Source organism: Sus scrofa, chromosome 9 (genome assembly GCF_054392235.1).
Source record: "Sus scrofa isolate SSC_HxYL_T2T_F1_AM1 chromosome 9, Sscrofa_HxYL_maternal_Yorkshire_Landrace_v2.0, whole genome shotgun sequence".
NCBI lineage: Eukaryota > Metazoa > Chordata > Mammalia > Artiodactyla > Suidae > Sus > Sus scrofa.
Genome location: NC_139391.1, coordinates 134901864 through 134916329, shown reverse-complemented (window position 1 = coordinate 134916329; position 14466 = coordinate 134901864). Strand labels below are relative to the sequence as shown.

Here is a 14466-nt window from a genome sequence, read left to right as displayed (position 1 = left end):
GCGCACAGCCCTCGGGAGGAACCAACCCTGCTGCCCCTGGGCTCTCGGGACTCCTAGCTCCCAGAACTGGGAGACCATACATTTCTGTTGTTGAGGTCACTCAGTCTGCGGTACTTTGCTGCAGCAGCCTGAGAAGACGAACACACCAGCCCATCATCCTCATCATCCTTGATAATCAGGGGGGCGCCCTCTCCTGCCTGCCTTCCGATGGCTTCCACCAAGGCGTCCTGAGCCACCATGAGGGGGCATGCACAAAGGGACTGCACCGCGGGGTGGAATGACCGGTGCTGAGACCAAGGAAGCGATGGTCCTCCCTCTGGATGGACGCGTCTGCGTAGCGCACAGCTCAGCCCACCCTCTCCTCCCTCTCCGGTTTCCGTGCTCCTTCTCTGCCCACGTGTCTGCTTCATGCCCATCTGTGCCGCGGGGTCTTAGAGAGGACTATTTCTCTAAGTCCCAGCAAGGCTCCTGGATCTGCCAAACAAGGATGCCTGGCTTGGCGAGGCATCACGGAGAATTGTCATGACAACTCCCTAGCCTTGGGCAGGGCTTCTGCTGAGTGCTTCCTTAGCTGGCTCTTGGAATAGTCCCCCAGGGCAGGGAGATACCTGGAGTAAGCAGGTTCCTGGGAAGGTGGGACTGGGTGGGGGGCGGGGTGGGTGAATAACCTTAAAGAAGGAAGAGCTGGAAGGCAGATGATGGGATTCTGATTATTTTAAAGTTCATGGAGCCCTAGGCAGGGGAAGGCAGGAACTGAGGCTGATGGTAAGGCTTGGGAGTTCTGGAGCCGAGGGAATCTGTTTTTCTTTTCTCCTTCTCCCTTCCTCTTTCTGCTTCCTGTATGTTGCTTTCCTCTCCTTCTTAGCTGGGTGTTTATGGGGCCAACCTTATGTTGCACCCGCCGAATCCCCCCCCCCCCCCCCCCCCGTGAATCCAGTCTGGTTCCCAATGCGTGATTTAGTGGCGTTGCGTGCCCTGCACACCAGCAGGGGGGGTGACGGGAGGGGAGAGAAAGGAGGGGGCTGGAAAGCGTTTGATCTGCTGAAACGCACCTTAAGAGCAAACCCATCCACATCACTGAAGGTATCAGCTGGGTCCTGCCTACAGTTATGTCAAACAAAGTGTGCTGCAAAGTGCCAACCCTCCCTTTGTGCTGTGACACCGAGAGCTGCCAAAAGATATTAAAAAGCTTGCATGAACTAGGTGATGGCAGCTGTAACTATCTAAGTTATTGCCTGGCAGCTGCAGCGCTGCCTCACTGCTGCTGGCCGCCTTTATGGTTGGTTCTCCATTTGTTTGCCCTTTCTCTAGCGACGGAGAGCACCAAGCCGCCGTGGGCGAGTGGCTGCCCCAGCCCCCTCGCGCCTGCAGGAGAGGAGGCTCCCGGCAGCAGCGGAGAGACACCCCCTGCAGCTCCTGGGAGAAGTTGTGTTTCTCTTGGCCTGGCCCCAAGCCTGCTTTTGCATCGGTCAGCTCGAATCCAAGGAACCTTGGACGAGCGATGGCACAGCGGCGAGCACGCACACCCAGGCACACACACCAAATGCAGCTTTTTTTGTGTTTGTGTGTGTGGCTTTTTTTTTTCCTTCCCTGTTGGCTCCGAATGAGCTAGAACACTATCGCCAGCTCCAAGCCCTGCCAGTCCTACATCTGCTCCCTAAAACCTCCAGCAAATAAGAATACGGTGGGGTTGTTTAACCAACACTTCCAATATACACACTTTTCAGCTTTTCTCCCTCTGGGTCGCCCAGACTCAGAGATCTGGATGCTGGTGGCAAAGGGTTGAGAGATAAGGGGCTAATGATCCCTGTGGGCATCTGTCTCCGAAGCCTCCTTCTCTGGCAGGTTGATCTGTGGCATAAAATACATTTCATTGTCATGGGCTTCGGGGAAGGTGTCTGTACCGAGCTGGGTTTTTGTATTCTTCTGTTGAGTTGGGTCTTTTCAGCTGTCTGTTAAATAATTCATACAGCTCATGAAAGTAATATTTCTGGGATGTAGGGGGTTCCATTTTTCCAATTCCCTTTCACTCTATCTTTTTTTTTTTTTTGAAGCTGTTGTAGGGAGAACTTGGCAGGTGTGGCCTGGGTGGTATATAATAAAACCTTCTGTCTCTTCCTCTCACCTCTCCAGCTCAGGCTGGGAGGGCAGGAGAGGTTGCTGACCTTCAGCAGGCCAAGTCAAGGTCAAGGCTGAGGTTTGAGTTTGGTGTTCTTCTCAAGAGTTGAGCCACCAATGGGATCCAAAGGCATGGGCTTTTTCATTACGATCAGAGCCATTTTCCTGCTGGAAGGGCCTTTCTTTTCAATGTTCTCCCAAATGCTCGTCCAGTGCCTCGCATGGGGCTTCGCCACTGGTGGGTTTTCAATGAGTGTCTAACAAAATGGGCTGAGTGGAGGCCATCCTGGAGGAAAGCAGGGCTCAGCAGTCTTAACTCTGTTGTGGTCAAGTCAATCAAATAACCGCCTTGGCCGTTTTGATTATCTTCCCGTGTCTGGTTGGTGGGTAGGCTTTGTCAATGCACAAGCAACACCTCTTGTTCTAGAATGAGCAAAGCCTCTTCCCTCTAGCCATGCAGAGCCCCAAAGCTGGTTATATGTCCTGCCCATTGCTGGCCCCACTTTCTGCACTGGACTGTGGCTGCCCATGTGTCTGTGACCCTCGTCTTTACTCAAGGTTCTCTGAGAGCATCAGGTGTACTTTGTTCACTACTGGATGCCCAGCCTCAAAAACAATGTCAGACACGTAGTAAGTGTTCTTTAAGTGTTTGTTGAATGACTATGTGAATGTATATTTTCTGTAAACCAAACACGTTTTGATGGTGTCATATACAACTTTCCTGAAAATCTGAGGTGGAGAGAGGTTTCTCAGTGCCCTTCATCTCACTAGAACCCTACTTTAATCCTGGATCTCCTCATTCCCTGAGGGGCTCTTGGGGAGCTCCATGTCTAGCTGCTGTGTCCTACATGAAGCCCTTCTCTCAAACGTGGGTCACTGGGGAGGCCATAAACTCAGGCTCTGGAGGCAGATGACTTCCTACTTACTGATTGTTGACCTGGGGCAAAGATTCCTTATCCATAAACTCTATACCCACCTCAAATAGTTACTGGTGTGTGTTATGAACTTCATTTTTTTCCCCCAAAATTCATAAGTCGAAGCCCTAACCCCCCAGTATGGCTATATTTGGAGATGGGACCTCTTAGGAAGTAAATAAAATTTAGATGAGGTCCTAAGGTAAGACCTCAATCCAAAAGGATTAGTGCCCATGGAGTTCCCATGTGGCTCAGCAGGTTAAGGATCTGGTGAAGTCAGGTTCCATCCCTGGCTTTGGAACTTCTACATGCCTCAAATGCAGCCAAAAAAAAAAGGATGTCCTTATAAGAAGAGACACCAGAGCACCTTCTCTCTGTCTCTCTGTCTCTCCCTCTCTCCTTCTCTGCCTCCCTCTCCACCCCCCCGCCCCCATCCATCCCCAGGTGCTCAGAAGGAAGGCTGTGTGAGGACACTGAGAAGACTGCCATCTACACACCGGAAGGAGAGCTCTCACCAGGAGCTGAATTGGCATGAACCTCAGTGTAGGGGTTCCAGTTTCCGGATCTCTGGGAAAACAAATGTCTGATGTTTAAGGCACCTCGTCTATGGTATTGTGTTATGGAAGCCTGAGCTGATGGATACAGGGGATTAAATGATGTAAAGATAGAAATCTTAGCACAGTGTTTGGCACATGGTAAGGAAAAATTGTATACGTTAAAAATTAGTATTTGTGGCCTAAGAGGTCAAGGACAGAAGGCTGGGGTGAGGGGAAGGGGGATGAGACTAAGGATTGTCCACGTCCACATTGCCAAAGGGCTGGGGATGGTTTTAGGTCAATCCTGGAAGGCTTGTAGAGGAGGTGGGGTTTTAGTGGGTGCCGGGTGATGGTTAAGAGGGTGGCGGAAGGTAGAATCTGAGTTACAAACAGAGGGGACTGTCATTTCTCAAGGCCTGACTTGTGAAACCTGGGCTCTGCACATCACAAGTCACCTCTCGAAACCCTCCCCTCCCTCGCCAGCAGGTACCACCATCTCCAGCTTCCAGAGTAAGGAGAGGACCCAGCATCTGTCGCACACTTGCAGGTGTCCAGGTACCTGTGCATTCTCCCTCAGGCCTCACGGCAATCCCTCCACTTCATGACGAGGCCATGGAAGCTGGTCCTGCGAAGTAACTCTCTCAGGCCACATAGTTAGAGGTGCTGGCCAGGGATTTAAACCTAAGCAAGCTGACTCTGAGCTGGTGCTCTAAGCACATGCTTTATGGTCTGGGTCCTACTGAGGCCACATCATGGGTTCAGATCCCACACTGGCAGGACTGAGATTTGAACTAGGTTCTACGTGGAATCCAAACCTTTCCACTCTATTATGTGGCACTGGAGACAGGAACGTGAGCCTTAAATAGTGGGGGTCTGCTGCAACAGGCCAGAGAGGATGAGGGATGGCCTAACAGAGGGAGAGAGGCAGAGTCTGGGCCTTGAAGGTGGGGGGAGGGGGCACAGGAAAACAACTATGGAATTTATAGGGCAAGGTGGCTGTGTTTTTTTTTATTTTATTTTAATGAATTTTTATTATATTTATAGTTGTACAACAATCATCACAACCCAATCTTATAGTATTTCCATCCCCAAACCCCAGCCCGTCCCCCCACCCCCCAACCTGTCTCATTTGGGAACCATTTCAAAGTCTGTGAGTCAGTATCTGTTCTGCAAAGAAGTTCATTGTGTCCCTTTTTTTAGATTCCACATGTAAGTGATAGCATATGGTGTTGGTGTCTCGCTGTCTGATTGAGTTAGCATGATAATCTCTAGGTCCATCCATGTTGTTGCAAATGCTGTTATTTTGTTCCTTTTAATGTCTGAGTAATATTCCATTGTGTGTATGTACCATGTCTTTTGATCCACTCCTCTGTTGATGGATATTTAGGTGGTTTTTTCCATGTCTTGGCTATTGTAAATAGTGCTGCAATGAACATTGGAGTACATGTGTCTTTTCAAGTCATGGTTTTCTGTGGATAGATGCCCAGGAGTGGGATTGCTGGATCCAATGGTAGTTCTATTATTCGTTTTCTGAGGAATCTCCATACTGCTTTCCACGGTGGTTGCACCAATTTACAATCCCACCAACAGTGTACTAGGGTTCCTTTTTCTCCACACCCTCTCCAGCGCTTATTGTTTGTAGACTTTTTGGTGATGGCCATTCTGGTCGGTGTAAGGTGGTACCTCATAGTGGTTTTGATTTGCATTTCTCTAGTAATGAGTGATGGCTGAACATCTTTCCATGTGTTTTTGGAAGGTGGCTGGTTAATCATCATAATCATCCCAGGAGGTTGGGGCTACTTTATGCTCATTTTACAGATGAGGAAACTGAGGCACAGAAGGTTAAGAAACTTGTCTAGGACCATACAGCTATTGAAAGGCAACATCAGGATTTCAGCTCAGGTTCCTGTATCCATCCTACCAGCCACTGTCATGCTGCCTTGTCTGGAGACGGGATTATATTATTTGATAACACTGGCCTGGTGGAGGATGTTACAGGCAAAATAGAGAAGCCAGAGGGCACGTACAGCATCTCTTCCCCTCTAGCCGACTTGAGAGTGTGGGGTTTTGTAGGACGCCTGTGTTCCCTGTGTCAGGGAGCCTGGTGGTGTGCTCAGCCTGGCACAGCCTTGGGCAGTGTTCTCTTACTCCGTGCTCAACAGATAGATTTATGTTGATGACAGTAGACTGCGCCAGAGAGGTGATGCCTTGGGGTGTTCCCCGGAGGCCCCCGTTTCACTCCTCAAACACTGCAGGGTTCTGCGCAGTGTGGGGACAAGTGTCCTTGTCACTGCCCTTCCTAGGAGCTGACCTCAGGGGTAGCCTTCATTAACCACTGTGGTTCAGAGGACAGGCTGGGATTTAGACTCCAGCCAGGCTCTTCACTGGCTGTCCCACTGCGGGCACCTGTTAATCCCTCTGTGCCTCGATTGCCTCATCTGTGTAGTGGGGATGACCCTCGAAACCCCCTGGTGGGGCCAGGGTGAGGCTGGAATGAAGGAGGTGCTCAGAGCCATGCCACACATGCGCGCGGGCGCGCGCACACACACACACACACACACACACACACACACACACACACACACACACCCACTGTGTCTCTTTGGGGCACTCTTCAGATCCCGGGGGCTCTCACTGTCTCTGTGCTGGTGACTGACTCACACTGGCTCACGGGCTTCACAGGATGTGTCCTCACCCAGCTTTTTCATCACTGATGTTCAGAGGTTGTCGGGGATTTAGATAGCAGCAGGGTGGCTTCCCTGAGCCCCTCCGAGGCTGACCAGCTAAGGGCTGGAGGGCTGGCGGCAGTAAGTAAGGACCAAAGCCAGAGGCCCAGCCTGGCCCGGCCCCTCCGTTCTGCCTCTGGTTCTTTTTTTTTTAAACTTTCCTTTTTAGGGCCGCACCCACAGCATATGCAGGTTCCCAGGCTAGGGGTTGAATCAGAGCTACAGCTGCCGACCTACACCACCCCCACAGCAATACAGGATCTGAACTGTGTCTTCGATCTACACCACAGCTCCCTGCAATGCTGGATCCTTAACCTACTGAGCAAGGTCAGGGATCGAACCTACCTCCTCACGAATACTAGTCAGGCCCATTACCACTGAGCCACAATGGGAACTCCCCCACCTCTGGTTCTTCATGACCATGGAGTGGCTTTGTTTTTCTGGGGTGGCAAGATGCCACTATTTCTTTTTTTTCTTTACCATTCTTCTTAGACATCACAAGTTAAGACATCAAGGCCTTCAGACAAAATGTGGGGAAGGGATCTGAAGACAGACAGTCAGTTCTTGTACCTGCCTTCCCACAAACCACCTTAGTGCAGGGCTCCAGGGGATCCAACAGACAAGCTGAACACAGTCTCAGCCCACAAAGGGCTTTCAACCCAGGAGGCGGGCACCTAAACAAGTGTGAAGAGGGTCTGGGGGATGGTGAATCAGGACCCCTCGGACACAGCTCCGGTGAGGAGACTTAGCTGTAGCAGGGTGGCTGGAGGGAGTTGCAACCGACATGCCAGGCTGACCGACGCTCAAGGGACTCTTAGCGCATTTTTGCCTTGGTATAAATAAGTCCATTGTGAGGGTTCCTAAAACCCATAGACTTAAGTTTTTGATTGTTATTACAGCTGCCTGGCTTCCAGTTAGCTGCAGGCGGATAGTCTGCTTTGTAATTGCCCACAGCCGCTTTTTAGCCCCTGACTCTGCCACTTCGACCATTTCCATTGCCTCAAGTCACCTGTGCTAACCTCCCCAAGGCCCCCACTTTGCACCTCAAATAGGTCACATGCAACAATCTCTGTAACGAGCCTACTGTGTGCTAAGCATCGCACTGGGCCTGGGAACTGGCTGCTGAATCGGACACAGTGTAATCAAATCTGAATCGGTTCAAAGAATTTACAACCTTTTCCTGAAAAGTTGAGCGGAAATGGATTTTTCTTAATCTGATTTCAAATGTGTTAAGAGAGTTTACTTTTCGAGGGAAACTTCATCACCAGTGTTTGAGTGTCTGACTTGGGTGTCTTAGAGTGAGGCGTACCCAACATCAGCTAGAGCTAAAGAGAATGAGGAGGGCAATGACATAGACTTCTAGAACCAAAGGGATCCAGGCGTAGTCGTCCTCAACTTCCGGTTTTTTATAGAAGAGACCCTTGAGACCGTGAAATGTGACAGGGACGTCTGGTCCTGAGCTGGCCGGTGGCATAGCTGGGATCATTGTCAGGTGTTCCCAGGTGGCCGCTGCCTTCTTTCGCTCCTGCTGAGGACTCAGCTAGGCTTTCTGGGTTGTCGCTAGTTCGCACTATCCATTCTGGTTTCCCTCCTTCATCGTAAAGAACTGGTGGTGTACTATTTCCCCAAAACTGGTGGGACTTTCAAGTCTCGGACCAAATGGTCCCCCCAAAGCACTGGTCCACATGGGCCCAGGTTTGGGCCCTTGTCTTCCACCTGGAGCTTCTGTGCAGCGTGTCAGCCCTGCCGCCACATCTGGCTCCTTGAATTCACTTCACTCCAGGAGTGCGTGTGATGCTCACATACCTTTCCCTCTGTGCCCAGAAACTGCACTAAAGAAGCAAGGACAGACGCAGCCACCACTGCCCTTGGTGGGGGAGGCCACCGAACAGAAGGGCATGAAGGCAGAGACATGGCACATGAAGCCTGTTGTCCCGGCCACAGCAGCCGTGGGCACATGGGCACCTGTCCCCCCGGACTGCTAACCATTTGAGGCTCGTGGAGCGTGCCCCCAGGATGGGCACGTGGCCCTGGAGGCTGGCCCTGCCAGCAGCAGCCCTGGTAGGAACAGGAAGCAGGAGAGCGCCTCGTCTGCTCTTCGGGCAGTTCCTCATCTATTTTGAGTAGCAAAGGACTGGCTGAGACGGTCTGGCTCTTCTTACAGGTGGAAACCAGTAGGCTTTGGTGAGATGGGAGGTGACCAAACGAAGAGCCTTTCTTCTGGGTAGCCCCCACCTGTAGGGACAACCTGGGTTTTGGCCGTGTCCTCGTCACCCCCAAATTGTCTCCCGGCTGAGGCGGTACACACAGCGGTGTCTTCTCGGCTCACATTCAGAACAGAAACAGGGGGAGGGAGGGACTCTGGGAAAATCTCCCGGGCATCGGGAAGGTGCTGATCTTCCACTGAGCCTGTAATGTGATAACCAGCCTGGGGAAGGGGACAGGGGACAAAACCCGATAAGAGACCCAGACAAACGGTGTTCATTGGGCTCCTCCGTCTTCTTTCAGGGAAGCCTGACTCTGTGACTGTTGGGAACCAGGGTTAGGACGGGGCCATTCTCTGATGATTTTCTTTCTTGTCCTTTTTCGAGGGAGGGGTGTGTGGACAAATAGTGGGGGGATGAGAAACTTGTTGAAGAGAGCCCTGCAAACAATGGCTGGTGGATGCCAAAGCTGGCAGGCAGCGCTTCTTAATGTTTGAATGGAAGTGGCTTTCTCCCTCTCTCTCTTCTTTTTTTTCCACAGTCAGTGTTGCCAAGAAAACAAGGAGTAGCTGTTTTAAGCATTTACAAATGGTAATGTACCAACAGCTGGTCTCAGTCCAACGGAGCTATTGTAGGGGTATTAAAAAGACAGGCCAGAGTTGGAGATGTACTGCCAACCTCCCTTGCAGAGTTGGGGAACATTTTCCTTGGAAAAAAAAGGTCTTATATTCCTGCAGAGATCGACAGGACGGTTCTCCCGTGGAGTCAGTGCCTTGCTTGGCAGAGGAGGCCGAGCGGGCAGGCGAGCCAAATGCTTCGGCGACAGGGAAGCGCGGAGTCAGGGGGCTTGCGGTGGATTTATCAGCGCAGCCCCGCCGCCTCCCTGCCCGCCGCGCGCCGCGTGTGCACGTGCGTGGCGCCGCCGCCGTCCCGCGTGGCTGGGTACGCGCGTTCTCTGACCACCAGCTCGGGCACGTGCGGGGCGGCAGCCAGACCCGTGTCCCCCGCCGGCTCTGAGCCTGGGCTCCCTCCCGGACGTCCATCTCTCCTTTCCTTCCCTCTTGACCCAGGCCGGGACGAGGAAGGAGAAGAATCCCCCGAAAACCGCCTCTTCCCTCTCCGGCCTCCGCATCCTCCGTCCCTCCGAGGCAGGCAGCGGCCCCCGAGGACAGGGCAACCCACCGTTTCCCCCCCGCTTTTCATTTCAACCCCGAGCCTGGGGTTGTCCTTCGTGGTTTTGTTCATTTCAGGAAATTGTAATACACAGAGCATGCTTCTTGGCTAAATGTAATTACCAGCGGCCCTGTGTTTATGGATGAGGCATGGTGGAAAGTAATAGAAAATGATTATTTTTCGTTCTGAAGGCCTTCTTTATTAGTGGTGCGGTAGGGACGTCAGCTGCCTTCTCTGAATGGCAATGCAGTGTTTTGCTTTCCCCAGCAAGATAAACGATCTTATTTGTTGATGTTTGGTGCTTGAGATGACATTTATGTGAAATAAAAGGGACCAAATTAATAATAAAAAAAATGATTAGCCAGACACAAATGAAAAATGTACATCTCTCCCCACCCCAGTTAAGTTGTTTGTATTTACATGCTATTCACAAATAATGGCAAAATGCCCATAGTTGGATGGCGAGGATTTTTTTTTTCTTTTACAATCATATGGCTTGATTCCGTTTTCCAGATCTTGTCTGAGAGCTGCTATTTGAAATAAAAATGTTTGCATCCATTTCCTCATTAGTCCTTCCGTTGTAATACAACCTGCTGCAGAGAAATGGCAAAACAGATGCAACAATGAAAATTAAAAGGGATGGACACTTATCTTGGGCTATAAAAGCTGCTAACCATGGAAGAACTAGAGAGGCTTTTGGACAGAAAATATGGCAAATGATAGAAACAATCATCGGACTAAGGGTTTGCTGTTTGGAAAACTCTGGTGGGACATTTCTCTGCTCGTAACGGCTGGAGGATCACTCCTGAGTTTAGTATGCACCAGAGAGACTGTTTGTCGGCTTTGCCTTGAGGCCTGTCTTCAATATCTGATCCATCTACCCATCTGGTTTCTCACTGGGCCGGAGTTTTCTCGACACAAAACAAGCCCTTTGCAAAGAATCTCTGGACCTCATGTTTGGAGGGCTCGATATTTTGCTTGGAAATAATGCTTCCTGCCCTCCTGGGACACAGAGGTTCAGTTCAAAGCTGTGTTGACCTTGATCTTTGTTTTTGCAGCCAAATATGTTGTATACTGGGGTGGTGGAGGATTTATAGCCTATATGTTGGGATCTTGATTCCACATTGCTCAAACATCTTGGGAAAAAGGTGCAAGACGTCTCAAGTACATCTCTTTTCGGCATATGTGACACCAATCTGTATTATCATTCTAGGTCTGTTTTTTGTCTTCGAATGGTCTGATGTTCTCTCATGCCTATATTCAACTCCTGAATTCGTGGCAACTTGGGGTCCTCAGTAGACTCAGCCGTGTTGCGTGTATTTATTGTGCCTCACCTGTTTGCAGTCTGGGGGTAACAAAGAGAGACAGAGAGAGGCTGACACATGGTCTTTGCCCTTGTATAGCTTATAAACCTCTTGGTAGAGACTGGATTGGCACAATTAAATACACATAAAGACAGCCTACCAGAGCCATGCACACAGAAGTTGGTAAGTGGGAGGTGAGATGAGAAAGTGGCTGGGGGCAGGGAGTATATTCGGTGGAGATGCTACATGTGGTGTTGAGAGCATGAGGCCACTACTGCTTGCTGATGGGTTGATCAGACCGACTAAACAAGCCCATGCCTGTGGAATGTTAGTCCAGATGTGTCGGACCTCCGGTGACTAGCCCCTGGCATGAGTGACACGATGGAATTACATTTTGGTCAGGGTGGAGGTGCATTTCAGACCCGTTTAGTAAGTCTAGTGGAAGAAGACTGGTGGCAGAGAGCTTCTGCAGTTAGATCAAGTCTTGGCTCTGATACTAGCCAAGCATCCTCAGCCTTAATCTTTTAGTGCCTCAGTTCTCAAATCTGTGAAATGGGTAGACATATAGTGCCTACTTTATATAACAGTATAAGGATTAAATGATAGAGTATAGCCTAGCTTTAAGTACGTATCCGGTAAAAGTTGGCATAAACAAAGAATTGTTCTTATCCTCTCTATATATTTGTTTTGTTTTCCTTTCTGTTATTGTCTAAAATGCAGAGCCAAATGCGTATTAATTGTTCTATTTAGAATCATCAGTTGACAAAGAAAATTCTTATCTTCTCACTAAAAAGGAGGTTCACTCCAAATTACATAGTTGAAGGCAGGAAGCTTGTCTCACAGTCACTTCTAGGAAGTTGGTTCTCGAATCTTTTGAATTCTTCTGCTTCAAAAGCCTTAGCAGGGCTTGGCTACAAGGGACGTATGCCTTTTGGGAGTGGGTAGGCAGGTAGAGATTAATTTGGTACAGCCCTCAGTACAGAGTAAGTCCCAACAATGATGTCGCGGAGAGTCTGGTGCTGCTGAGCTATCGCATCTAGAAACAGTTTCGTCAGGGACCGGCTCACAGTGCCGCTGAAACTTAGCACTCCTAGCCTGCCAGCACCGCCAGGAGTTGAGCACAGAGAGCAAGGAAAATGGTAATCCAGTACCCGAAGCCCCGTCTCAAGGCATGCAGGCCAGCAAACAGTGGCTGCAGAAGGACGGAGCTGGCACAGTGCAAGCAGAGATGGAAGGGGGGGTGAGAGGAGGAGGGTCAAGGCAGGAAGGCAGACGTTGTCAAGCTAAACTTCAGGGCAGCTCAGAGGGGAAGAACTTAGTGATGTCCTCATTATCACCAACTTCAATGTGGGTTTTTTTTTTTTTGTTTTGTTTTTGTCTTTTTAGGGCTGCGCCCGCAGCATATGGAGGTTCCCAGGCTAGGGGTCTAATCGGAGCTGTAGCCGCTGGCCTACGCCACAGCCACAGTCGCACGGGACCCAAGCTGCGTCTGCGACCTACACCACAGCTCTCAGCAACGCCGGATCGTATCCTTAACCCACTGGGCGAGGCCAGGGATCGAACCCGAAACCTCATGGTTTCTAGTCAGATTCGTTAACCATTGAGCCAGGCGGGAACTCCAACTAACTTGAATGTGAATAGGAGCTGGTACACCCAACTCACAGCCTCCCACATGTTGAAGGCGTTAATGAATGGGCTCTGCAAGGGCAAACCCCACATCTCATGCATCTTCATCCTTATTTCAAGGACACTTGCAGCTGCCGGCCCAGAGTGGGCTCTTGCACCGTGTGAATATCATATGTGTGGCGAGTGCGGGACAACTGCTTCCACAAACTACCAGTGTCTTGCCAGGTTGGGTGCGATACCGATATGTATAGTTTTCACAGCTAGAGAGACAGTTCAGGAGTTCTGATTTGGCTTTCGCTTCCTAGATCAAGTGACTCGTTTTGGAGCGAGTTTCTGTGCCTTAAGTGTGGATGCCAGTGTATGAAAGGGCTAGCCGGTGCTTTCTTTTCCTTTCTGGGAAGGGAAAGATATGTGAAATTCAATGACATCTGCTGAAATTCAAACATATTTTTATTTATTCATGGCCATGATCAGGGCAGAACCTCTAATTTCAACCAATAATTAGACTTGACAATAGATGTGGAAATAAAACATTTTTTGCTGAATTCACTTGTCATTCCTCCCTGCTGTAGCTGGTGTAACCCAGATGTCAGCTGTCCCCTCATTTTCCTCTTTGAGCTCCCCCTCCCTCGGTCCATTCATGCTGATGCATTAGGGAGCCTTGCGGCATTTACTGAGAGTTTCATGGGGGAGGCAGAGCAAGCCAACGCTGCATACTTCATAGTGGCCCATTACATATCTCCCGAGGTCCAAGGACAGTTTTCTAAAGGCGTTTGCATTGCCTTTGCACCAAGAAGCCCTTCTTCTCTCGCTTCCCACATACTTAGAACCGTGGGTTTCAGCCCTGCACCCTCTCTCCTGCTGTTCATAACCCGCAGTTCTTCCTCTGGCCATCATGTCGTCTTGGGTTCCATTCTTAATTGAACGCCATTCAGCCTGCTGCTGTTCACAGCCGATTTAAAGACCTCCTGAGCCAAAAGGCCCCCTGGCCTTTGCAACTTGACCAGCCTCCCTTCTGGAAGGACTTGGATAGTTGCCATTTTCCACACTGCTCGCACAAGTGTTTGTTTATGCTTTTTGCTACTGGGAAGGAAGGTAAGGATTATGTGATGGCCATATCCGCAGAAGGTCCTTGCTGGCCTTTCCCTGAGCTGCCAGGCGAGTGATGGGGCAGGAGCCAGAAGGTTGGGCAATGGGGAGTGAGGGCGAGGTGAGCAAGGATGGCCAGTGAGAGCTTACCTCGCTTTCGGGAACTCGGCTTGTGAAGGAGAGGAGAGAAATGGGATGAAGGGTCAAGAGAAGTTTGGGAGTTCCCGTCGTGGCTCAGTAGTTAACGAGTCTGACTAGGAACCATGAGGTTGCAGGTGCGGCCCTACAAATGGCAAAAAGACAAAAAAAAAGGGGGGGGGGGTCAAGAGAAGTTTGTTTAGTAAAAGAGGAAGATACCAGTGCGTGTTCAAATGCTGCTGCGAAGAAGGAAGTAGAGAGGGAGAGGCTGAGGATTAGGAGGGAGAGGGCATATTCATGGACCAGAGGCGCTGAGAGGTAGGAGAGCACGAGGCCCAGAGCACTGGAGAAGGCATAGCCATAGCATAGGGCGGATGCGGTGGGAGGAGAGAGGGCTTGGAGCAGGAGGCTGAGGACAGGTTGGTAGTGGAGTCGGGGATGAAGGGGATTCAGAGGAGGCAGGGGGGGTGGGGACCTCATGGTAAGCTCTCTGCGCGCAGGTGGGAGCTATTCTGTAGGCTCTTGTTGCCAGAGCCCGCCCACAATCCTGGCCTGCCAGCTCCCAATGGACCAGGGTCTTCTCGGTGGCCTCTGGGATCCAGCTCAGGCTGGTGCCAATTGTTAAGGCTTTTGGAAGG

General features: G+C 50.5%; 1 protein-coding gene across 6 annotated transcripts in view; it reads left to right on the top strand.

Moving 5' to 3' along the window:
• The window catches only part of RPS6KC1 (ribosomal protein S6 kinase C1), a 375187-nt gene that overhangs the window by 310035 nt on the left and 50686 nt on the right, over window positions 1-14466 (top strand). For 2 of the 6 annotated variants that reach the window (XR_014816537.1, XR_014816534.1), the window contains one exon: window positions 3477-3697. The exons of 3 other annotated variants lie outside the window; for them this stretch is intronic. The gene's annotated coding sequence lies outside the window, so the exon portion shown is untranslated. Of the gene's footprint in view, window positions 1-1311; window positions 1709-3476; window positions 3698-14466 lie in introns of those variants that run through there. One more of the 6 variants, XR_014816535.1, reaches the window with a different exon arrangement.